General features: G+C 37.4%; 1 protein-coding gene and 1 long non-coding RNA gene across 6 annotated transcripts in view; both read left to right on the top strand.

The window, feature by feature from the left end:
- ralyl (RALY RNA binding protein like) overlaps positions 1–27,534 on the top strand; it is a 322,684-nt gene that overhangs the window by 188,837 nt on the left and 106,313 nt on the right. The window lies entirely within an intron of this gene.
- Positions 1,661–16,139, top strand: LOC134298833 (uncharacterized). Its single transcript, XR_010005929.1, has 3 exons — positions 1,661–8,891; positions 9,200–14,713; positions 15,645–16,139. It is a non-coding gene; the product is annotated as an uncharacterized LOC134298833 (long non-coding RNA).

Here is a 27,534-nt window from a genome sequence, read left to right as displayed (position 1 = left end):
ACTGATCATAGAAATTTACAGTATCTGAGATCCCCTCGTAAACTATCAGCGAAGCAGATTAGATGGGCCCAATATTTCAGCCGTTTTGATTTCAGACTCAAGTTCTTCCAGGGGAAACACAACATACTCGCTGACGCTCTCTCTCGGATGCCTCAGCACGGGGGAGGAATTCAGGAATCTGAGGGGAGCCTTTTCCTAGATAAGCAATGGGGCCTGGCAGTACTGACTCGAGCACAAGCAGCCAAAGAAAACAAACGCACTGCCATTTCCACGGGGGGAGGAGAAATATGGGAGGAAGAGTTGAAGCGAGCATATGGAATGGACAAATGGTTACAAACGAACAAAGAACAGGGAGAACTGTTCCATCCATAGAATCCTTTGGTACATTTGCTCTACATCTTAATCCAATCAGAATATAGTAGTCAATGGGAAATGTCAAATTATTATTTAGGAGAGTATCACAGGTGAACATGACCTAGAACAAGTTAATTACATAATCTTGTTCCCACTGTGTGTTAGCTATCAACTTCATTCACAACTACTGTTACTAGCAGTCCTACACCAAACTGTGATGAAGAGTGCTGGGACTTGCAGACCCAACAACTTCTAAAGGCCTGCATAACCCACCCCAATTGTAGACAATAAGACACCATAGGAGTAAACGGCAGTTGTTAGCGAAATAGTGCTAAAGAGTTTCCAACCAATAACCTTCTGCTTCCACGCAAAATCGTAATACTGGTCCATTGAAGTTTTGATCCTAAATAAGTATTTTTAAGAGTAAGAACCAAAAATGTTCGATAGAGGTATTTTTCTATGGCAGCAAATTCAGATTACAACTGTTGCTCTTGCAGCTGTCACACTTCTGCATGGTTTGTTAGGTGACAAACCTCATATTCAAGATAATCTCAAAATAAAAGGAATACAGTGTGCAAAGACTCTGGAAGATAGAAAATGACATGACTGGTTTCTATAACATATAAAATTTCAGGCTATCCGATGCATGATTTTGAAGTAACTCTGCTGTTGTCACTGTTTTTCATATTTCAGTGATTTTTTTGACATAATTGCACTGATTCAAAACCCTATTTATATCCCTTTTTAATATGGAATATCATTTCCATACACAATGTGGGCTATTCTGTAAGTTTTAGAACATGATTATACTTCAGCGTATGCAGAGGACTATATCTGTGCACCTGCTTCCCTTAATTAAAATGATCAAAGTGGTTGTTAGAGGTGAATACCTTTTTTAATGTGCATCAGAGCTCCTCTAACTGGAAAGACACTCCTAATTCATACCAAATATTTTTAGAATACTTTATTTACATGATTTAATAGAGATGGGACAGTGGGACTAATGCAGCCAATTTTCTCAACATATGGGTCAGAAAGTGCATTATATCAGATGTTTTCAAGTGGTAGCAAACAGATATTGAAATAGGTCCTGTGGGATCTGAGTTGCAACACTTTTATATTACTGTAAATCAATTGACAACCAATTACCGCAATGCAAAATTACCATGACCTAGAATTTAACACTAAGAACACACACTTTTTGTGAGAATCTTTTAAAATGTCTACCTATATTCCTTAGTTATTGTTAGAAGAAACAAAAAGAAGGTATTGCAAAGTTCAGCACGAAAATATTCAGCTCCTATGGCTCCTTCCGTTGATATCCTTTCAAGCCAATAAATTAGTTCCTCTGCGGTTTTCTTCCTGTTTCGTCTCTGTAACTGTTATTTAAGTACGTTTGCCTTCAGGTCCAAATTAGACAGAGTGTCCACGAAACTGGTGAGCCCAGACTGACATACAACCTCAGGTAAAATAGTGGTTGCAGATAATTATTTTGGACAACACACTCTATTGCAGAACCTCCTGGGCAGTACAGAAGCCCTGAAGGAACTTTGTAAATCATGACAGCCCTAGAAAATGTACACGGTGTGGATAGGTGATAAAGAACACCTTTAGCAAGAGTCCAGCATGTACCTGTGTTATAAATTGAACTTATGTGACAATAGAACTATTTTCTCCTTTTCTCACTATGTGTCCGTGACTTGCTTTTATTATCTCATGCCTGTAGTGGTTTTTGGAAGAGAAACATTCCAGCCTTGGTTGCAGAGCCTATAACCTGCATCAGTTCATCACCATGGGCTGAGTATCTTAAATAGCATTAGTAGTATGTGTTAACAGCAGTTTTTAAAACTCATTAATGTGAAAAAAGAAAACTCTGTATAGCAAATGCTTTCATATTAGTAAGTATGTAAAATATTCAGGCATTCTTTTAAAAAGTAACCAGTTTACAAAAATCTAGGAAAGGCAATCCCAATCATGTAGTGATCTCTATGAAACCACTTATTGTAGTTGCTGATATATTGAATTAATGCATGATTTTAAAATATTTTACTCGTGACCCCATATATGTCTACATATGGACACCACACATGGATTTCCGAGGATCATGCAAGAACTCTTATTGGCTGAGGACCAGCACATGGCATCACAATAAATGGCATAATAATGTCCACAAAATATATTGCACATACTCCCTTGAATCCCCTTTGGGGAGATAAAGCAGGGTTTAATAATAATAATAATAATAATAATAATAATAATAATAATAATAATAATAATAAAGCAACTATCATGTTCCCCCTGAGGGGAACACCCCACAGTTTTGGAACCACTGAATTAATGGAAAATTAAATTTGTAAACCAACTTCACATTATAGCCAAAGCCAGAGTAAGGGGGAAAAATCTGCATATAATTAGATGGGTAATTGAGAGGGAGTGTGTGAATGCTGGGGAAGGATAAAAGGAAAAGATATGGGGAGGGCGGAGGAAGACCAGATGACTTTGGATTTGTCAATGACATGAAATCAAATAAAAAACTGTTGTTGAGTATCTTGATAGCTTACCTGCTTCTGCTTGAAATTTGTTTTCTTGAGTTTACCCCCCCCCCCCCCCCCAAGCTGAACAACTTTAAAGCATGCATGCCAATGGTTATGCCATTCCTCTTCACATGGAGGAGGAAAAAACTTCCACACAGGCTTAAAGTAATTTATTAATTAATAATTTGAGATTAATCTGGGATCCTTAAGCATTTACTTTTATTTGCATTATGAACAAAATTGCAGCCCAGCAATGATGCACCACAGATCAGTTAAAGTGCCCAGTACTTTTCAGTTGAAAATCAGTGAAATTCACTTCCCAAGAAATGTGTTTAAGATTGAGATTTAAATCTAAGGATCTCATTTAAACTCCCATCTGCATTACAGGTTAAAGCAAAGGTATTATTCCTTTAAATATACATATATTTAATTTTCCCTTCTGGCCCTGGTTTGGATTTGCATTAGGATTGAAGTGCTTTTTCTAACAAAGCTAGTAAAATGACATCAACATTGAAGACCTTCTCTGCACGTGCATTGATTAGGCTTTAACAATTGTGAAAATGGTGTTGAATTTAGAAAAGTAACTAGTTGACTTTGCATTGCCTAGCTGCTTCTTAGCGTAATCATTCAAAATTGCCTTTCTCAAAATATAGCCATATGTTTTGTAAAGGATTTGCAGCTTTCCCATTATGGCTTAATATAGTCATTTCTTAGTACATACTGCAGGGAATGTTGTAACAATGAATTGAAATAAGTTTTCAATATGTGCTTTTACATTAAGTGAAGATGGAGACTTTTAAAACTTCAGGGTCAAAGAAAGACATGATTAGGTAAAAATAATGGCAATTGTCAAGCTTCCAGCAAATACTTTCCCAGTAAGTCTTAATGCGACAGCTACACAACATGTCCCTTGATTATGGTTGATTCAAATCTTTATTTATTTAGGTAAAAGCAGCTTTACTATTTTCCCATTCCTCATGACCTTTATGTCTCATTTAGTCTTGAAATTGACTGCTGCTCAGCATTTTCCCTCCATACTAAAAGCTGTTACTCTGCAGGGTTTATATTTAAAGCATGCCAAGCAGCTATTTACTAGGCTGGGGGGGGGGGGGGGGGGCTGCCTGTCATGCCACTTACGAGCTTTATTTATTTTAACAGTTGCTTGGGAAATGGTCACCATCCGCACGTGATGGCGTGCATAGGAGGAAAGGATTTTATTTTTCTTGGGATTTCACCAGTTTTGTATTTAAATATTTAAAGCCTTTGGTATAGAGGGCATTTTCACATATTGTGCTTTTTACCAAGGCTGAGCATCAAAGTGCTGAGTTGTAAATCCAGGACATAGTGATGGCTGAGCCAGATGTAGCTCAAAGTCAGGTGATCTGAACTGTCCATCCCAACATCTGGTGTTATAGCCTACAATACTATATATGCTATATCAAGCCTACAGTCTTATCTCTCCATGTTGGTCTCGGTTAGGGTTCACATAGACCAATATCAAGCTAATATAAGAATGTGCCTAAACTATGTCAAATTATGTTATATGATGAACCTCCCCAAAGAAAGTAAGTAAATGTATAAACAATAGTTTCAGTCTCATAGATAACTACAAAGACTGTCTGCGTATTTTCCAGTCATTTATCTATCCAGAAATTCCAAAATTTAAGGCTATCTAGGAAGAGTGTCAGTGTTGATCTGCCTACTACACAATGCTGTTTGCAATCTTGGGAATTGGATCTCTATATTTTCTGCACTGAATGGTTTTAACTCTAAGCAATTTGTCCTAGATCAGGGGTTTCCAAGCTAAGGCCCGTGGGCTGCATACAACCCTCCAAGGTCATTTACCTGGCCTCTGCCCTAAACTTTATCAGCCAAAAAGCAGGTCCACACTTTCCATTGAAATTCTGATAAGTTTATGTTGGTTAAAATTGTTTTTCATTTTAAATATTGTATTGTTCTTTCATGCATTTTTGCACTACAAATAAGATGTGTGCATAGGAATTAGTTCATGTTTTTTTCAAACTATAGTCTGGCCGCCCAACAGTCTGAGGGACTGTTAACCGACCCTATGCTTAAAAAGTTTGAGGACCACTGTCCTAGGTACTTTAATGCTTTTCATCTTTCAGCCTATCTGCACTTTAGAGTCAATGCAATTTGACACCACTTTAATTGCCATGGTTCAACACTATGGCATCTTGGAAGTTTTGGGGAGACAACAGCGCTATTCAACAGAGAAGACTAGATCTTATAAAACTGCAGTTCCCGTGATTCCATATAATTGAGCCATGGCAGTAAAAGTATTGTCAAACTGCATTAATTCTATAATGTAGATATACCCTTAGCATCAGATGTGCAGTCATTCTTTCTTTGTTTTGTTCAAAGTTTTACCCAGTAGTTATTATTTAGCTGAATCTCCTCTTTTGTCTTTACAGTTGTCAAATATATGTGTAAGAAATGCTACTGTATATTGCTGCAGCTGAGATAAAAAATTATTTCACATGTTTGCAGTTTCCACACAATCCCCCATATTTATGTGTTTATTAAAGCTTCATTAGATCTGCAGTACAGAAGAATCATACCAATTGTACTGATATAGCATTGATGCTTTCAATTCTAAGCTTTATACAGAACAAAGCCAATTTCTGATTGTGTAGCATTAGTTAACAATTCATGTTTCACAATGAGCAACAGTTGTTTTCTGATCTGTTTGATATTCTGCGTGGGAGAACATTGCTTCACTTGAAAAGATGCTGATCACAATCTCACATTTCTTTCAGTTGATTTGCTCTTGAGGTTGTGCTTTGAAACTCACTTTTCAGGCACAATGGTTTTAGAAGAATTGTTCACAGATTGTCTGAGATTGTTGAAAAATTATTTTATAGTGCCCTATACAAGTTTTATTTCTCTAGTCTTTCAGTTCATGAGTAAGCCTGTATCTGAAGTTTCTAGAGTCCTATGACTCTAGAAAATAAAAAATGAATGAAAAAAGTAATAAGACCAACAATAGAACTAGGATGACTTCCAATCAAAAGAATGTTTACAACATAAAATGATTACTAGCTATTTTTTTAAAAAAATAAATACATATAAATGGATCTTAAATGGATAACGCACAGAAAACAGTTGTGAAATGAAGCTTTAAACATATATGAAATAAGCAGTAACTAAAAATAAGGGGATGCAAGAGCATGACTGCATTGGGAAAGTCAGGGATTAATGCTTTCATGGCCTTTGAAATTACAGTAGACCAGTAAACACCAGAAAGTGTTTTCCTGGCCAAGTATGAGAATTATTAGTCTCAGCTACCTGGAGAACCAAAGTTCCTTATGTCAAGACGCAGTACATCAAGAGAAAAGCTGAATATGAGCAGTTAATAATAATAATAATTATTATTTTATTCTTATATCCCGCCTCCATCTCCCCGTGGGGACTCGGGGCGGCTTACAAATGTAGAACAAAAGTACAATAACATTGGGAACCGAACAATAATGCAAATGTAAGTTTAAAAAGACATAAATAAAATGTCAACCATTAATAAAACACAGGTTAAAATACAGCAATAGAATCATAAAAATGGGCTGGGCAAAAGTTCACTAAGTAAGACTTGTAAACATGGTGGAAGTTAAAGTGCAGTTCTGTCCATAAATATTGACTCTGTGTGTGTGTATCTAATGGTCCTTGAAGTTGATAATTTAATATGAGTAATTTGAATTGAGCCCTATCAGTTTTTGATGAGGTGTTTAAGTGATATATTTGATATACTTGTGTTGTGGATTCATTTCTTTCACGTAGTTTCTATTCACCCTCAATACTGATATGTTTGCTAGAATATTTCTGTCTCTGAATGTTGCTCCCTAGAAATCAATTAGCATTTCATTGTGTAAATGCTGCTGCTTTCACAATGTGTTTGTTATATATTTTATTAATCCCTCTGTAATTTACATAAAAATATCACAAGTAATGTAAAAAATAGAAATTTGATGGCAGGTAACATTTTAAGATAATTGCACTTTAATCGCAAAATTACTCAGCAATTCACATAAATTACATATGTCTACATAAGTGGGAAATCAGTTAATTAATCACAATTAATGTAACTCAAAAATCCTATGAATTAATTATTGCTGTATCCACAAATTTTAAAAGATTTTGAGATGAAGTTAACATCCTAAGTGCATATTATCTAATTAACCAATGACAAAAGTACTTCTATAGGAGGGCAAGAGACACATTATCAGAAGGGAAAAACAAAAAGTTTGAAAGTAAAAGGTATTAATTCATGGTAAAAGGATGTTTTATAATGATCTGCTTCTTTTATCTGTAATTTGTCATGCGCCTATGACATGGAAATGGATTTTAAATAATTTTAGGGCCATAAGTGTAATCATTATTATAATTGTGGAACCATGTCTTCATGAACACAATAATCCCAATTCTGGGTTCTTTGAAAATGTAAGAGCAGTCTGTAAGATCTACTCCTTGGTGCATAAAACATTGCTTGAATGAACAGTGAGAACATAATCATGCAATAAACGTTAGCATAGAGGTGGCCCAGAGTACCTTCTTGAAAATGAAGAATATGATAAACAATGAAAACTTGAAATTAGCCTTCAGAATTCATACTGTATGGTAATACAAATTCTCAGATCTGCCATATGGCCATTTTAATCAGTTCTACAGTTTGGAGTCAGTAGCTTGTAACACATTCTACTATAAAAGGCGAGAAAAGGAGGAAGGAACATTTTGAAATGTGAACATAGCACATAGTTATGAATGGAAAGAATTTTCATAAATATTTATAAAATGTTCAGATAACATGTTTTTTGAGTATTAGGAAAACCTGATGAGAAGAATTCTGGATCAAAGAGAATATTGGCATTGAAAGTCTTATTCTGTGAAAAAAATTGGTGTTTGTTTTCCATACAAAACATTTCTATATTTTTATATCTATCTTCGTCAATGAATATGTTTCTTTTTTCGACTGCTACTTTTTATTCCTGGGGGTATTCATTATAATTACACTGTATACCTTTCAAAACTTGTAAATGCAGATGAGTTAGACAGAAGGGCATGCAGGCAAAAACCATTAAATAATACTCTCCAGTCTTTTGTACAACAGAATTATGGTATTATTTAGAACACCTTCTAAAATCTTGTGAACTTGATAACAACAGCAAACTGTGTTCATTTTCAGACACTGGCACCAATCTGATAATAGGTTCTGAATCATGGCTGTAGCCCTTGACATTCGCTTTTCTGTGCACAGATGTAGGTGGACAGTTCAGTCAATAAAGAGCTATTCTTCCCATCCTTGACTCTCTGACACAAGGAAACCTTATTCTTCATACAGGTAAATCTCAAAAGAACCTCTCTGCCACTATGAACTATAGACTTGGACATCTGCTTCTCATTAATCAAGCTTTGGAAAATTGCAGAAAGAAATCATAACATGTCTATCTGTGGTTCTGGGCTTGGCGTGAGATAAGATGAAGTAGGCCCTGAACCATGAAACATGTCAGTGTATAGATTGCCTTTGGCAAATATTTATATATTCATTTTGTGAAACTTCAAACTGCTCTTCAGATTTTATAACTTTAAAAGTGGGGAATTAAATGAAATAAACCAGGGTGTGTCAAATGGCAGAAATCAAATCTGTTTTCGTTCTGTTTTTGTGTCGTTATTGGCGTTGTCATCCCCGGTTATATTTTTGGGAAGATTCTGGAAGAGCCATTCGAATTCGTAATTCGGGATCTGGAGTTCCACTTCAGAAAGAATCTTCCCAAAAACAGAAAGGGAGGGGACGCAAAATCAAAAACCAAAACAACATAATTCTGCTGTTTCACACACCCCTAAAATAAACAATATCAATGACTATCGATAGCATCTATAAAATGCTGTACTAGGAATTAATGGCATGAACAAATCAAATCCAAAACATGCAAAATAATGCATGCCTGTCCAAAATCAACCTTTGTGTAATGGCTTTCCACTGTATGGATATATGTCAGCTCACCACAGCCGCTCCTGAATGAACACACGAGACTCTCTGTGATATCACCAGAAACTTTACTGCAGGAAACATAAACATCCGAAAAGCCAAGAATGGGAGACTCCGGCCAACCATCCTTTATATACCCTCCCCCTCATTTGAAAAGTCTCTTCCCGCTCAGTAAAACCCCGCGCAAATTCCCCGCCAAGTCCAGCAGCCGTTTCTTCTCCGAGTCCTGAGACGCAGGTGTCTTATCAATGTCAGTGACCCTGAAACTCAGAGCCACATACAGGCTCTAGTAGCAGGGTTCTGACAGATATAGATAATGAAAAAAGTAGAAACAGCTCAGATACAAGCAATAGAACCAGGATTAAATGCTTTTAAAGCCTGTTGAATTCAATACATTCAACATCTTGGCCAGACAGCAGAAGGTGGTGATATGATGCCAAAGAGGCTTCCCAAATAACAGAATGTCATACATTTTGTGTATGTCTACATACTCAGGTATCTAATTCTGGCAAATGAATTTCTGAATCTTGAGGCCACCACCAAGAATGTTGTGCTACCTGTAGGACTGAATGTCATTGTGGATGGTAGTATCATGCACAGTCTCAACTGATAATCAAAAGTGATAACTAAAACATTGTTGCATTCCCCCCATGCCCACACTAAATGTACCTATGAAAATAGCGGAATAACCTCCTCTAAATATCTGAAGCAGGTTCATATGACAGAATTTGGTAATTCGATTAATCTGAATTCAGCTCATATAGAGATTTATAGGGTAGTAACAATAGTTCTGTATTATGCTCAGAAGCAGACAGGAAACCAATGTAGTTTTTTGAACATGGGAGTTGTGTGCTCCCTGTCACTGTCCCTGACTCTTTAGACCACTTGAAGTATCCAAGCACTCCTCAGGTGAATGAAGTTTCTTTCTCAGCTATTCTGAGGACTTAAGCAGAGTGGCTTCAGACTAATTTGTATACCAAATGATCACTCTGAAATGTCTTTCAAAATGCTCCATAAGGACTGTTGAATGAGTAGACCCCTCGTGATTGAACAAAAAGTAACATTTCAGTGAGTGCTGCTTTGGAAAGAAATGTTATTGTATTCTCATTGCCTTCAAATGTAACTTATTACAGGTAAAACATCTTTGTTGGTGATGATTGCCAGGTCTGATTACCTTGTCTCCAAACTTCTCTATGGTTCAAGGCACTCTCTGTGGAGAGATCTGTTCCTTCAGATCTCTGATGACACTGTGGTGTTATACCACCAAGATGCTGTGACTAGTAATGCCAAGTCAACAGACATACTTCGCCCTGTTTGGGTATGCACTTGTGAAGGAAAAATTGGAGTCAGTGTAGTGTATTAGTCTGAGTATTGGACTAGGATATTAGAGCAGATCAGGGTTGGAATCTCTGCTCAGCCATTGAAACCTACTGGATAGCCTTGTCTTATTCACACTTCTGTTAACCCTTAAAAATAATTATTCAAGAACTGAATAATTGTGGATAGACTCACCAGATGAATTATACTTTGGTCCTTCATTTACTACTGTGTTCCTGTTTCTGCAGTTAGGTTTCCAGCGAAATTCAATGATACAAAAGCATGGGAGATTTTTCAGAGCTCAGATACAAGATGTGTTTATGGCATTCTAGCATAAAAGATCCAGGGTTTGACTAGGGCAGTCTTACTTTAGGTTGTCAGACACTGCTAAAGCAGTGATTCCTACTAAGGCTTACAGTAGTTTTGTGCAATGATTAGCTCCCTCTTGACACACACAGAATAACACTAATGCTGAACCTGAGAGATGTGTTTACTTTGTCTGTTGGTTTCAACTGTTCTTAGCTTATTGCTGGTGGGCAACTAAGAAAATAAAACAGCACCCCGCATGCAGAAATTGTCACAGAGGGATGGGTAAGATACACTTTCAGCAGCACAAGCATAATTAGAATATGATAATATGTGGTTATATGATACTTTATCAGACTTAGAAGAAGGTTTTTCTTTTAATTTCACTAGTCTCATGGTTTGTTTCTTTATAGATTTCTGTATTGTATTTTATTAAAATATTTATATCCTATAACACAGGACCTCATGGAGGGATACAGAAAAAAATCATTTTAAAACAATTTAGGAAAGAAAATAAAGTTAATGAGGAATAAATCATACCGTGTAAAAGCTTTGAAACTATTCAACAGTTAAATCAAATAAACCTGCATAGTTTATCTTTGCATTGTGTTGGCTCCACTGCTGGATGGCTGGATATATCATCAAATGCTTCCTTCACACACACAAAAGAGTAGACAAGTTACTTCATTATCTGTTTCCATAACAGCTTCCCTGTAGAGGTCACTTTGACATCTTAACTTTCAAAATACTGGAGGAATTCACAAAGGTTATTACTCTTAAGTTTCTTTCATGATAGCTAAATTGGATTTCCTTGTTTAGAGATAACTTATATCTGAAACACAACTGGTAGAAACAGATCTATCTTGCCCTCGTTTTTGATCTTCCAGGACTATTTGGTGGTGATGCTGGTCACAGAATTTACTTAGGTAAATCTTTGTTTGATCTAGAAAGTCAGTTTTTATATTTTTAATTTATATAGTGTGATATCTTTGCCCAGAAAGTCATTTCACAACCCAAGGAGAGTGATTTTTTTCTTGGGTTGTTTTAAATATTGACTATTATGGCATGAGATTAAACTGCTGTAGAAACAGAGTGTTCAAGAATGTCATTATTTCTGCATTTTTCTGCACTAACTTAATTCCACCTCCAGCACTGACAAAAAGTATCCTGTGGTTTTTTTTTTCACTTTTCAATCTGTTACCATACAGTTCTCAGTTCAAAGATATATCAGGTGTCTTTGAAAATGTGTATTTTGGTTAAAGAACAAGGTGGGATCATGTTCCATGATGCAATATAAGAAATTAGTGTTTTATTATAGACTTTCACACAAAAACATATTTTCTGAAACAGTATGTGGGGAAAATAATGTGTTTTCAAGCAGTTGTAATTTTAAAAAATGAGTTCTTCATCCAGTTTTTAAAGATTGATATGACTATGGGACAGAATGAATGTAACATGCAAAACTTACAAACTGGAAATAGACTGATTCATCAGTTCAACACTGAAACACAGAGCCATGTGGAGGAGGATTTACTGTGAAGTAGAGAAGAAAAACCAAGACTGTATAAAACCAAAATCATTCATAATCTTAGTAGAAAATTTGCCTGGTAATTATTGGGTTGGGATTGATGTTTTCATGTAAGGTTTATGTGAACAGAAGTTTCAATGGTATCACAAACACAGCTTAAAATTTCCTTCACAGCAAGTGCTAGCAAAACTCAACCAAGCTACTCACTTTCAAAGAGTTTTAGGGATACAGAACTCCAACAAAAATGGGGAAAACACATTTCTAGAGAACACATCTCTAGAAATGTCTTAAGGCCCCCAGGTTGGTTGTATGATCAGATACTGCTAGTAGATGACTATAGAATTTCCTTGGAGCACCTTGAGTATTCTAGAAAAGTGTTCTCTCTAGGAATCTGTAGTTGCTCCAATGCAACTTTGGCAAATTTTTGGCAAAGTTCACTATAGAAATGCACTGGAGGAGTGGAAAGTTTCCAAACATATTAATCAAATGGGTAACTAATGAAATCCATGAAAGTTAAATCAACAAATATGGAGTGCTGACTGCAGTCCAAAAAGAGCACTTTTTCTGGGAAGAAAGTAAATGCTTTCGCAGGTCATTTTCCATAATATTTTTGCCAACCCAAATTTAAATAACAAGTGTGATCAAAATCAATTCAGAAATGTGTATTTATGAGCAAATATACAGAATCCCAACAGTAACTAGATACTGTACCTGAAATATTTGAAGGATCTGGTTTAAAACCAAATCTTTGAGACTCTCTTATAAAAAAAATGCTTGGAACCAGAAGGTTTTTTTTTTTTTAGATTATTGTTTAAAGACTGGTGTTTTCATATACATAGTGAATGGGGGAATGGAGGGGGACTAATCACATGGCCAATTCCCATTGAGATTTTCCTCAATGGGAAAAGAGAAGACTGGTAAGGAAGGAGGTATTTGCTTACCCAATCCCCTCTAAAAAGCAGATGCCCTAGAGTCTCCCCTGGCTGTCAGCACACTTTCCATCTTTTAGCCAAGTAGCTGGGAAGGGATGGGGAAATCTTTTTCCTACAATTCTGCTGGTGAGTCTTTTTTATTCTCTCCTGAGGGCCCTCCCACGCAGCCATATAACCCAGAATATCAAGGCAGAATAACCCACAATATCTGCTTTGAACTGGAATATCTGAGTCTACACTGCCATGTATCCCAGTTCAAAGCAGATAATTTGGGACTTTTTTCAGCTGTGTGGAAGGATCTGAGCTCAATACAGGCAGCAGCCAACTAGGTTACTTTGCTATGACTCTTAAGGCTTCTAGGATGTCTGTTTTAGTGGAGCCTTGTTTAAGCAGACAGGCCTGAATCCTTATTAGTTTTAGCATTGCTTCTATCCAGCATAGTCATTGAATTAAAGGAATTTGCATATTTTTTGGTTTGTTGTTGCTGTTCATTCAGTTCTAGTTGGATTAGCAATAGAATTTCTGCAAGCATAAGGAAATACTGGGCAAGATTCCTGTGGTCAGAAATACATATATTTTTCTTTGAGTTCTCGGTACAATATTTAAGAAAGATAAGAGCAAGCTGAAATAGATGAGAACAGTTGAGATGATAGAGTATGTCAACCTATTTTCTTAAGTGATGGGACTTCCCTTCATTGTAGGCTTTTACACACAGGTTGGATGATGATCTCTCATTGATGCCTGAGTTATGGATTTGTTTTTTGGCAATGGAACCCATTCTATGTTTGCACTTCTATATGAACATTCATAGAAAATCCTAAGAGGGAAAAAGTGGTGGGAAATAAAGCTTTGTAATAAAGAGCAATTAATATCCGCCTGGTCAGAAGTGTGGCTATAACATTGAATAAAATATAGGTATTTCTAAACGTCACATTTCAGGAATAGCCAAAAGATAAAGGTTAACCAAGGACATAGCAGCATGGAAGAACATATCTGAGTGCATTAGGGAGATTTATCTGAACAATCTAGACTCTGAACAACCATCAGCTGAAAGGCTGATTGACATGTATAGTGATTATTTTTGGTCAATCACAGTCCAAAGTGAATTTTATTTTTTTCATCATCCTTCCTTAGTTCTCTTTTTACTTATTAAACTTTAGGTTGTACCTATAGCAGCTGTCAGGTATTTTTCCCAAAGGAGGTGCAGACTCTCTCACTCAGCCATTATCTGACAGTTTTGAGGTTCCCCTCTGTAGAGCTTATGATGGAAAGGCTATCAGACAAGCCGGCAAAACAGTTGCAGTTGCCACAGCATTGCACTTCCTAGTGGGAAAGGGAACAGTCAGTCTCAAAACACTGGTCTGACTGACACTATCCAACTGTTTTGCAAAGTGTGCTCAAAAGTTCAGACAGGGAATAGCGTTGATTGACTAGAGCTAAGCAAAGGCTAAATGTCAGCCTTTCATGTCTAAACTTGTTCCAGTTCTCTTAACAGGCTGACAGATAAAGTGATGTCTAGAATGAAGACTGACAAAGAAGTAAAGATTGAAGGAGAGTGTAGAAGAGGATGGCTGCATTAAGCATTTAGAAGTTAATCCAAGGATTAGATTTTTAAAACGTATTGCTCATATTTTAAATCAGGATACAATTAATACATGAAAAGGAGATCAAGCTAGTACTCCCGTGGTATGAAATTTCAAACCAAATAAATGATTTTCAGTTGTCCTCAAATCCAGTAGTGCCGGTGGTGTCAGGACCCAGGCTGCAGAGCACCAATAACCATACGCAGAGGCCAGATTCTATCTAATATCTTTATTAAAGAAATATATAAAGTCAATAAAAATAAGTGTAGAATATAGTTCAGAAGTAGACCTTTCAGGAAAGGTCAAATATAGTCCAGAAAAACAATGTCCAATATATGATATTAAAGTCCAAAGTTATAATCCACTTCACCGAAACACACACTATTTTGCAAGCAATAGTGTGGGGAACTGTCCATAGTCTTTGAGGCTTAAGGTAAATCCGGATCAAGGGAAACAAGGCTGGAATCCGGGAAACAGGGTCCGTGGGTTTAAAAAGCAAGGCAAGACAAAACTTGAGGCTTGGCAAGGTCCAACTAGAAACAAGGCAAATGTGGAACAAGAACTGAGTCCATAGAGATCTGTGGAACAAGGCAGGGCTGGGAACTTGATTCAGGAGCTGGGGACTTGATTCAGGAGCTGGGAACTGGAGTACGTAGTCTACACGCGATCTCACTCCACGAGCTGACGAATTGACTCCGCAAGGAATTCTTTGTGGCCAACATCTATATAGGATCTTGTTTTCCCGCCAAAGCACACTTCCTCTGGGGAACAAGAACCGAAACCTATACTGTCCAGATGCAAGACTCCTTAAACTTTCCCAAGGGAAATAGACTTAATCATCTAATTGTCTGGCAGCTATCCGAGCGCTTCGGTGAGTCGCCTCCCGCGCGTGTCTATCTTGATTATAATAAAGACGGCGAGAAAAAGGGGGAGATTTCTCCTCCAGGCTTGTTTGTCTGACTTCTTGTGGGCAAACATCCTGCAGCTGCAAGGGCTCTAAATCTGGCAGAAACGGTGGGAAACCCAAGTTTTCCTCTTCATCTGTCATAACAGTATTAGGAACGGGACTACATGGCCCATAAGTCATCACAGGTGGCCTGCTCTTGTTCATGCTCTGTGATCTGTACTGTTTACTCAATGCTTTACTAGGAGTGGAAATATTTGCTATTACTTACTTTTGTGATCCAGAAAATGAATTTCCCAACATGTGGGCATGTGCTCATGAACTCAGAAGCAATTTCTTTTGCAGTTTTTGTACTCACATATTCCTAGGTTTTTCAGAAAATTATTTTGCACAAAAATACAAAGGATAAGGTTTGTGCCAAAACCATGGGATTTGAACAGAAAATATGTTTTTCATACAAGTTTCCAGAATATGCTTTTGTGTAAAAAAAAAATGGTTGCTGTTTTTTTTAACAAAACATTACTTTTGCTGAAAAATAAAACATGTATTTTTTAGAAACTCTTCGTAGAAATGTGTGCGCTTTTCCTTCAAAAAATCATGGGTTTTATTCAAAACACACAAAAAAGCCACATGTAGATTTTTGCATGAAATGTTTATGTCATTCCCCCCCCCCACACACACACACACAACACCACTATTTTGCTTTTTAAAAAAAACTTGTGCAGAATAGTTTGCTGAAACCCTTGGAGATACAGAAGACAAATTAAAAAATCCAAATACTGGGACTATGAGGTCTCAAGGTGGAAATCTAATAATGCAGTCTGGGACAAAAAAACAAACAAACAATTATTGGTGTCTATTCTGAAAAAAACAAAGACTGATTTGCATCTGAGAGTTCTATTGCAGAACACACACGTTCCCAAGTTAGCATAGATAAAAATACAGATAAATACAATTAATGGGGATTAATTGTTAAAGATCTTTCTTGTCTTAAAATAGGATTGGAATATCCCCCCTCGCCCCAAGTATCATTGCCTTGCTTTAGGGTATTTCCCTCTCCTGGTATGCTGGGTACAGTAGTACAATCCTCTTATATTGCATGTTGCTAGTACTTTCCAGGTGTGCACAAAATGATTCTAGATCTGCAGAAATCTAGCCCCCAGGCCTCACCACAGACCCACAGTCCAAGCAGAGGGGACTGTGTCTTCCACTGTAGAATGAGACACTCCTTGCTAAAAGTGGGGGGGGGGCACTTGTTTCAGGCATCTTGTGTCCTCTCAGCTTTGGACTTAAATAAGCTCTCTCTTTTTTTGGTTATCTGAATCTGCCTAGCATATTATACTGACTTATAGGTAGGTTTCTTGAGCGGGATAGATCATTAATTGTGAAATCTGGATTTGACATCAGCAGAGGCATGGGCAGCCATGAAGCAGGGAATAACTGTCGAGGGGATGGCAGTGGCCATCAGATTGGGATTAGATTTGCCATCCCCATTGCAATGAATCCAGAAACTGAATGATATTTCTAGGATTTTTATCATTGGAACAGAAATTACAGTATGAAAAAATTTATTATCTAGAGTTTGCTTTCCGCTCTGTAGGACACAGACCACAGCAGGTGCTATCTTTCTCATTTTCAATAAGTGCTATGAATGAAAACATTGTTTACCCTCAGATAGCACTAAAAAGCAGAATAATTGCATTCCTAAAACTTGTTCAGAAATATAATCTGCTAATGCTACCTATCAGAAAGCTTAATAGCTATTAAATCCTGGGCATTTTTTTGTTTAAGGTGGAGGTCATAAGGAGTTCAGGAGCTCTGTGATGATCATATTCCATAACACATTTCCCATATTCATATTTAAGGGGATTAAAAAATGAATGGAGAGAAATGCATCGTGTTTTGCCAAAAGGAAGCAGAAGGCTATATTTGCATATTATACACTTGAATGCAAAGCCATCAATCATTGCATTATCTGTACATTGAGGATGATAAATGGCTTTCATTGTGATGAGAGAATTTAATCACATAGAGAACTGAAGAGGGCACACAGCACAGACGCTTCATCTGTGCAGAAGCAATACTTTATCATTACGTATATACCTCTAAGCATGGTGCTAAAACAGCATACCATTCACCATCTATTGCCATACACGTGGAGATAACTTTGGAAAAGGTCACAACTTGGAAACCAATGCTGAGCCGGAATTCTAGAAGCTGTAGTACAGAAAAAAGTAACTTTTCCATTGCTTGCAGGGATTTTAAAAAAGAAATCAGACCAATTTTATGGAACAGAAAAGCTTTAGACCTCATTTGCCATCCCGGTAGCATGCTAAAATATGAACATGTTTCATGTCAGGTCATACTGATTTATCTAACTCAGTGATTCCCAAACTTTTTTTTTTTTTTGGGTAGGGCCCACTTTGATTTTTGTTGTTGTTAGCAGAGACCACAAGGTTAAAGAATAATAAACTGTGTTAATCTAAAACGTTTAACATATTTATTAAACTTAATAGCAACATGAATTAAGAGTACTATTATAATATAAAAAGAACATTTTATATAGATAATTTATTTGGTTTGCATCAATGTAATTTTTGAGCATGCATCTTCTTTACAAGTTGGGTAATGCTGGGGCTAATATTATTGCTCAAGGAAGCAGGAAGGAGGGAAAAAGGAAGCGGGAGGGAAGGAAGGAAAGAAGGAAGGACAAAGGAAGGAAGGAGAGAAGCAAGAGAGAATCATAGAATCATAGAGTTGGAAGAGACCTCGTAGGCCATCCAGTCCAACCCCCTGGCAAGAAGCAGGAAAATCACATTCAAAGCACCCCCGACAAATGGCCATTCAGCCTCTGCTTCAAAGCCTCCAAAGAAAGAGCCTCCACCACACTCCAAGGCAGAGAGTTCCACTGCTGAACAATTCTCACAGTTAGGAAGTTCTTCCTAATGTTCAAATGGGATCTCCTTTCCTGTAGTTTGAAGCCATTGTTGCATGTCCTAGTCTCCAGGGTAGCATAAAACAAGGTTGCTCCCTCCTCCCTATGACTTTCCCTCACATATTTATACATGGCCAATTGGCCATCATGTCTCCTCTCAGCCTTCTCATCTATAGGCTAAACATGCCCAGATCTTGAAGCTGCTCCTCATAGGGCTTGTTCTCCAGGGACAGGGCTGGAGGGAGAGAGGGGAGGAAGGAAGCAAGGGATGAAGGAGGAAGATGATGAAGGAAGAAAAGGAAGGAGGGAAACAGGGAGAGAGGCAAGGGAGGGAGCAAGGAGACTTCCTCTGGACGTCAGGATCTCATATTCATTGGCAGTCTTCCATCTAATTTCTAACCAGGGCTGACACTACATAGATTCCAAGATTAGATGGGATTTGGTAACTTTAGAATGCTTAGGTTAACTGAACTGTTCCTAAATTTATGACAGGAAGAAGATGCTATATGAGCATTATTGATAGATTGAGGAGAGGAAGGTATGAAATAGAATTGTCTTTAAAAACTGAGAAGAAGCAGTCCTTGAACAGGAAGAAATTGGATTTAAATCAACTAGGCTTGGGAGTAGAGAAGTCTAATAGAAACACAAGATAACACTGCGCAGAAGGGGAACAATAGAGACACAATGGTTGCATGCACACCATAGTCACCAAGCTACAAATCCCAGGGTTTGATAGCATTGAGCCACAGCAGTTAACATTTTGTGTGTGTGTGGGGGGGGGGGGGGGTTCTAGCAGCTTTACAGTTGTTGCCCTTTTATTAGTATACAGTGTACATGAGGTGTGCTTTTTGCAATAAAAGTTGAAGTGTTGTGATATATTGGCAATATCCTTTTTTCATTTTATCCTCTTCTAATACCTATGGAGAACCGCTTTGCTTAGCCAAACATATTTGGAGTCAGGGTAGAATTGGTCACCAAATTTAAACTTCCACAATACATCAGTCATCCAACATCTTATTCTTGCCTTTACAAAGGTACTCACTAAAAATCTGTACAGTTCGAACTATATGAAGTTCTGTGCATGCTGAATTCTTATTAAGAATCTCAAGGCCCAAACACAGGGTCAAAGCTCGTGATGGGCTTCGGATTAGCCTGAGGCATCCAAAAACCTGAAAAGATACAGACCTTTCAATAAGGTCTGGATCTTTGCAGGTGTGGGCCCTGCGTCGATTGAGTCTCGGGATCACCTTGTGCAATCCCAAGGATCAATCCCTACTGACATCCTGGTTTTTCAGGCTCCAGGAGTTTTAAGATCCAGGCTGGAACTGCCACCCTCCCCTCTCGACCCCTGGTTTTTCCCCTAAACATTTCTCCTTGGTCTGTAAACCTCTCAGAGTAAGCTCCTAATGTGTCATCTCTGACAGCCCAGGAGAGCATCAAATTCTGGGATTTTGGCCCAGTGTGTGACCTAAATCCTGAGATGAACTGGGATTTGAAATCCCAGTTCCTCTCGGGATTTAGGGATGTCTGGAAGGGGCCTGGATTGAATGATTTGTTCTCATCCAATGCCATCAACTCAAAACAACAGCATCCTGTTAGGGCTTTAGATCAATGAATGGGAACCTCCAAATCACAAGCATTCCCATATCTATGTTCGGATGGTTTGAAAGGAGAATGATTTGACTCATTTCCTACTGCATTCATAGGTGGAGTGCACATTGATATTTTCCCACTACTCTGATTAGATAAACAGGAGAATGAGAGGAACTGGTGATTTCTTCAAGCCTACAGTTCTTCCGCAAGATTGTAGGAGAATATATCCTATGATGGAAAATAGTCCTCAGAGTCATTTTTTATGAACTATGCATTTCCACAACTAAATCTAAGGCCATAAAATTGTTTATTACATGTGTAAAATGGTTCTCACCAAGGAGAAAACTGAAGTTGAATGAACTGCGAGGAAATTGAAAATACATGAGACTTCCAGAAAAAAAACTGCAAATGTTGTTAATAGATGTGTTGGAGAACCACCTCAGTTGCACAAAATAGAAAGGAAACAGCTAGGGATAGAAAATGCTGATAACAGTTTATCATAGAGTCAGGATTTGTGCACAAAGAATATATCACTACAAGCTAGATTCAAACTCCATTAGTATTTCATAGAATCATAAAGTTGGAAGAGACCTCGTGGGCCATCCAGTCCAACCCCCTGCCAAGAAGCAGGAAACCCTTTTCCTTTTGCCAAATTTTAGTGATCCCAACATTGAACTAAAGGGATCCCATTTGGGGGCGAGACCCAGTTTAAGAAGCAGTTCTGGATCACTGCTTCTTCAACTGTGGATCTCAACCACAGCCGGGGGTGGGGGATAGAGGAGGGTGGACGATTGACATGTTATAAGCAAATCATATAAGTTGTGCTTACTTCAATACAGGTGGTCTATCATGCTATAATACCTTTAGTATTGTGTTTATTGATCAGCAAGTAACATGATTCTAGTCCATGCCAGTAGATGGGACTGAGTGTGCCCAATAGTATAAATATGTATGCTAAAATAGGGTCCGGTTGGAAGAAATGTTTATCTTTTCATTCCTCTGGACTTGGTTCTGATTTGATTCCTTTGACCTCCTAACTTCTCAATTCAGTGCTTCAAAATAAATCAAAAACACAGACAAATAGACACTCTCAATAACTTTCACACAAAGAAAGCTTTCATTAAAATTAACAGGAAGAACACTTAAGGGAGATGCTCAGCAGGATAAGACAAATGAATATATGAATTTTAGTTCTAGTCCCTCCAGACCTGAGCAGAATTAGGCCTGGTTATTTTACAAGTTATGAATTAAATGTGTTCTGTCTCATTAAGACTTATGTGTTCTCTTCACATTATATGTATCACATTGCCAGAAAGCTGACAGGAAATATGGATTATGGATCATTATGCAGCATATTTATAGAAGAGAGTCTGGGATTTAAGCCAGTTGAGTTCTGATGAGCTACCCTGGATGAAATCCAAATCTTTCAGTTCTTCTGTTCTGTATTTGTCAGGTTACCAGCATTTTGGCCATTTAACTATGGTCAGAATTCAGCCTGTTTGATCAGAGATATTCAGCATTGCTCTGAAAATCCACAGTATATCACATATGGCCTGATGACAACTATTGCATTCACTGAAGGGATGCTGTAACCAGTATATCAAAACTCAAAACTAAGTCAGTTCATAACTTTGTTGCTGCAAACCTTCAGGTTGTTTCCAACTTGTGACAGCCCTCAAATGGCTTATGATGGGGCTCTCTTAGCAAGATGTGACTGGGAATAAAGTTTTAACCTTTGCCTTCCCCTGTGGCTGAGAGAGTATGACTTGCCCAGTGTTACTCACTGGATTTCCTTAGCCAAGCAAGGATTCGAATCCTAGTCTCCAGGCCATTATATCACGCTGGTTCTTAGAACAAACCTTATACCCTGCATTAAAATTCCTGCACTGGATGAGTCACCATCACCATGTTCACTGGAGTGTCAAGACAGAAAGAAAAACAGCAAACCTATGACAGAAATCAAATATGAGACTTCAAATGGGAGGAACCTGACATGCATTTCAAATGGGAGGAACTTTGAAATTTCGTCTTCTCACAACAAAAAATATCTGGCACATTTTGTAAATAGCCCAGATCTATTTGACCTAACATTGCCCCTTTCTCCATATGGCATACAACTCAGATACTTTGTGGGTAGGTAGCTTGTACATCACTAAGCCACACTAACTGCTTTTAAAAATCATTTAGGACATCCAGTGCCCACCAACTTGCTATATTCCTGAAGGTCTTTAGGTTTTATAATAGAATTTCAGTTAAAAAAAAGCATCTATATGGGTTTTTTTCTTTTCTTTTACATAAGTCATTATTGCTGGCATCAGTCAGATCATGTCACTATAAGCATATGTCTAGAACTGGGGTGTCTAGAGATTTTCTGGAGATTTCATTAAATCTTCTGACAGTTGACAGAAAGGTTCTGTATTCATGGGAATGTGGTGCTCTGTGCTTTCCAGCAAACCATTTTAGTATCGATTCAGCAATAAAGTTCAGTAGGCTTTAGAAACAAGGGTCATTCAGTTCTGCAAGAAAGGAAGGGTTTACATTATTTTCTGCCCTCTCATTCTTTTTTCCTTTTCGAGTGTCTGCACAGGTTCTCCCTCCTGATCTGACACAGGAAAATCTTTCAGCAGCCGTGATAGTTATACAAGGTTCAATGTTCTAAAGGTCACTCTCCAGTTGAAATTTAATTACTACCTTGTGCATCTTTGCCAATTTCTCTTAATTCTTTGTTTGACTGTGCCTTCTATGTCTCCCGCTGTGGTTTATGACACCATTTGACCCAAGCATTTCTAAAGCCACATGGCCTAATTTAAAGATGTGAAGTTGAGTCTTATCTCTGTCTCTTAACTGCTTCTAATAGAAAAGCAATCTTTTTCCTGCCACAAATACATGCTCATGGAGAAACTAGCGTTCTGTTGCCAAACTTCCCATGTTTCACATATCCATATATGATATGACATTATTTTAATCATTTTCACTCTTATTCCTTTATTTATTTACTTACTTACTTCATTTATATTCTGCCCTTCTCACCCCTAAGGGGACTCAAGGCGGCTCACAACAGGCACAATTAGATACTAAACATACATAATATAGAAAAACAACAATTACTTTAAAATCACATATTACTGGAGCCATTCCTGATGTCAACTGTATTGTTCATTATTGCACTGAAAAATCATTATTTCATTGATAGTCATTGTCCAAAGGCCCATATCTGTTTCTTCACTTTCTTCCTGAAGGCCAGGAGGGAAGGGGCTGATCTAATTTCCCTGGGGGGGAGTTCCATAGCTGAGGGGTCACCACCAAAAAGGCCCCATCTCACGCCCCCACCAGTCGCACCTGCGGGAGGGGGGGGATTGAGAGCAGGACAGGTAAGCTGGGCCAGAACTGTTTAGAGCTTTATAGGCTAAAACCAGCACTTTGAATTGTTCTCTTTAGCAGACTGTCAGCCAGTGGAGCTGGCACTATAGGGTGGTTGTATGGTTCCTGTACCCTGCTCCAGTAAGAAGCCTGACTGCTGCTGTTGAACTATTTGAAGCTTCCAAACAGTCTTCAAAGGCAACCCTGTGTTGGTACTATGTTGGTAACTCTGACTTCCCAAGATATGGGTGCCCCTGGCCACCGCCGAGACCTGGGATTCCAGACTCAGTAATTCCTTTCTTCCCAAAAAGATTTAAAGGTGGGCAGGTCAATTAAATTTTGGACAAGCAAGAGATTTTTGGAGCAATCCTATCCATTACTCTATCAGGGACACCCAGCATCAAGATTTGAGTTGATTTGAGTGGTTTGCCTATTTGTTTCTTTTCATCTTTATAATTTTTATGATTAGCATGCAGGATTCATTTATAATGAAGACAGCAATATGTAAAGTTTATCCTAGAAATATTAATCCCATGTATTTACACTCAAAATAAAACATTCTATAAATATATTTGGGAGACCTCTTTTCATTAAAGTATTTATAAATATATTTGGGGTCTTTTTTTTTTTAGAATACACTTATTTATTAAAGCATACCATGTGAAAGATGGAATCATTGTTGACTTCCAGATTGCAGTGGTAAACACTGCAGTGGAACTAATAAGCATATCACCAGCTTCTGGTCTTAATCTAAGACAACACCTCTTTTATAGGATCCTAGAAGTTCTGTCTTTGAATTATGCAGAATATTATGTACACTCATTTTTATTTGGTCATGTTTAATTCATTTTTCCGCCTGAATATTTTTTTTGTTTCACCAACTGAAACTGGAGTTCTTTAGTTCATTGCCGAAGCCATGATAACAAGAAAAGAAATAAATAGGTCATTGAAGGCTTGGCCATTCAAACTGGAATCCTATATATATATATGTTTACATGAGAAAAATCTGTGAAATTTAGTTGCAATATTACATGCTAAGATATTGGAAGGTGGGGTACCTTTTAAAAAAATCTTTTTTGAGGTTCAAGGATAAATGCCCTATTTCATTCTGCAGTTTTGAGTTGCAGGTCCGTTGTCCATTGTCAAAGAGACTATATGCTTATATGCTTTTATTTCTGAGGAACTTAACAACATCCATTGTACTCAGTTACCCTGTGAAGTAGCTCATTCAATTCTTACAATTTTACTTTTGAGGAATTGCATCTAAGGAGTGACCAGGGCAAACCACCAAAAGAAAAGGTAAAACTTTAATTTAATGTTGCCCAGTTCAGAGTTTAAGGTTTAGCCGATACATTCCTATGCTGTATTCTTGATTGTGTGTATGTATTAACAGATATGTGTGTGTGTTATTATAGTTACCTAAGGATGCTGTTACTCTGAAGAACCGCCATATCTATATAAGCTAGATGATATTGATATAGTATAAAATAGTGCTTAGTTTTCCTGAGATGGTAAGTCTTATCTTACAGATTCTTAGTTATCTATCTTTATCATTGAGGAGATAAATAAATTATTTCATTTTAATACTTCAAGAATATGTAGATATAAGATTTTTAAAATTGTCCGTATTGATATTATTACCATCACCACTGACATCAACATCATCTTCGTCAATATCAACATAAATTCTGCAGTAAAGCAGCATTTAAATAATATAGGTGTAGACTTTCCCCATGGTTTAGATACCCTTGTTTTCTGAATTATTGTTTTATTATTGTATGATGAATGTATTTTGATAGAAATGATATAAAAAACCTACTGATTGTTTATTGCAGCGGAAACAAGATGCAGTGTATTTAGCCATAATCATTGTGCGTAGGTTTTGTTGTTGTTTTTTCAAGGAAAACACACCGTGAGAGCATGAAACATTTGAAAGTGGGCGAATGAAAATACTCTAGAAAATCCTTTGGTGCCATCATGTGGTATAGGAGAGCAGTACATTTCCTTAATTTTCACAAAGGTGTGTTAATTACAACTCAGTCTGTCCTCAGATGTAAATCCTGCTGTGTTCAGTGCAGCTTATTCTTAGCTCACTGTACATAAGATCACACATTTTGAGTTTTTAATTGAATGTGTGTATAGGTACTTACACTTGCCTGCATACACAGACATCTTTCTCTTTCTAGAGCCCAAACTACACTGAGTCTGCATTGCCATATAATGCAGTTCAACACAGTTAAACTGCATTTTGAAACAGCATTATATGGCAGTGTAGATGGGACCCCAGTCTAAGAAAATGGAAGCAAGCTGCTAAGTACTATTACCATTCTTTGATATCATCTGTTTGTGAGCTCCTCCATGGTCTTTGAACTGTAAGCGACCAATCCTTTAATTTGTCAGCTAAAACAACATAAAGTCATTCCTTCCGAAATTATGCTACTTCTAGAATAGGAGCAGGCAGATGTTTTATTGATCAGGGCTTCTTAAATCTTTTCCAGTAATGATCCCTTTTGGTACAAGAAATGTTTACTTGATCCTGCGTATATAGGTATATAAAATAGGTATAAAATTAAATATCTACTGATAACAAATCAGGCTTTCAAACGCTTGCTAAATAATAATAATAATAACTTTATTTCTTACTCTCCTCCTCGTTGCTAAAGGCGGGTTACAACACCATGTGCTAAAAACACATAATCTTCTAAAACATTCTATAAAATATACATATTAAAACACATTTCTACAAAGTATGTATTAAAATATGCAGAACAAAGATTGAACATAAGATGCAAGTTTAAAATTAGTGATAAAAACTGGCTGGTTAGGCCTGCCAGAAGAGATAGGTCTTCAAATGTGTTTCAAATTCCAACTTATTTTCCTTTTTATTATAATAATAATATAATAAAACTTTATTTCTACAGCGCCCTCTCTTCCCGAAAGGTGGTTTACAGATACAAAACAAAAAGGCAAACATTCAATGCCTCAAACGCATCAAAATAATACAAGATAATACACAGTAACAAGAGCATAGAGATGAAAATAATCAAAAGCAATCCAATAAGACATAGTAAATTAACCATGAGTAAAACATGTTAGGAGCCCCGGTGGCAAAGTGCGTTAAAGCACTGAGCTGGAGACCGAAGGGTCCCAGGTTCAAATCCCGGTAGCGGAGTGAGCGCCCGCTGTGAGCTCCAGCTCCTGCCAACCTAGCAGTTCGAAAACATGCCAATGTGAGTAGATCAATAGGTAACACTCTAGCGGGAAGGTAACAGTGCTCCATGCAGTCATGCCGGCCACATGACCTTGGAGGTGTCTACGGACAATGCCGGCTCTTCAGCTTAGAAATGGAGATGAGCACCAACCCCCAGAGTCAGACATGACTGGACTTAACGTCAGGGGAAACCTTTACCTTTACCTTAAAACATTACAACATATACCCTAAAAGCAGTTAAGATACAATTACTTTAAAATGGCTAACACCAGTGTTCATTTAAGATGTATCATAGCAGCCATAAAATACAAGTAGGTTAGCCAGCATTCCAATGGGTTAAAGTGTGCATTAGATACAGCTGAAGCATCTTCTGAATGTTTGCCTTTTTGTTTTGTGTCTGTAAACCACCCTGAGTCCCTTCGGGAAGAGAGGGCAGTGTAGAAAGAAAGTTGTATTATTACTATTGTTGTTGTTGTTGTTGCTATTGTTATTATCACATTATTACAGTATTATAAAAAAGAAAATCAGTTGGAATTTAAAACATATTTGAAGACCTATCTCTTCTGGCATGCCTACTCAACCAGTTTTTATCATTAATTTTAAACTTGCATCTTATGTTTAATCTTTGTTCTGTGAAACCTGCACAACAAATTCATGTAAATATCTGAAATAGTCATACAGGTGATGTTCAGAAAACTTTTCATAGCCCCAACATTGAACTAGGAGGACCCCGTTTGGGGTCAGAACACACAGTTTAAGAAGCAGTGTTTGTGATGGCACTTTCAGTAGTCTTAACAGTACTAATAACAAAATAATAACAATAGATGAAATAGTCTGATGGCATCTTGTAGGCCAATCAATATATTTCTACCTGAGCTTTAATTAATTGCTTTTAACTTTGTCATATTGACTAAGTAAAGTCAAAGTAGGTGTGTGTGTGCATATATATGGAGAGAAAGAGAGAGAGATGCTTGGAGAG

This window comes from Anolis carolinensis, chromosome 4 (genome assembly GCF_035594765.1).
Source record: "Anolis carolinensis isolate JA03-04 chromosome 4, rAnoCar3.1.pri, whole genome shotgun sequence".
Classification (NCBI taxonomy): domain Eukaryota; kingdom Metazoa; phylum Chordata; class Lepidosauria; order Squamata; family Dactyloidae; genus Anolis; species Anolis carolinensis.
This window is presented reverse-complemented; position numbering and strand designations above follow the sequence as displayed.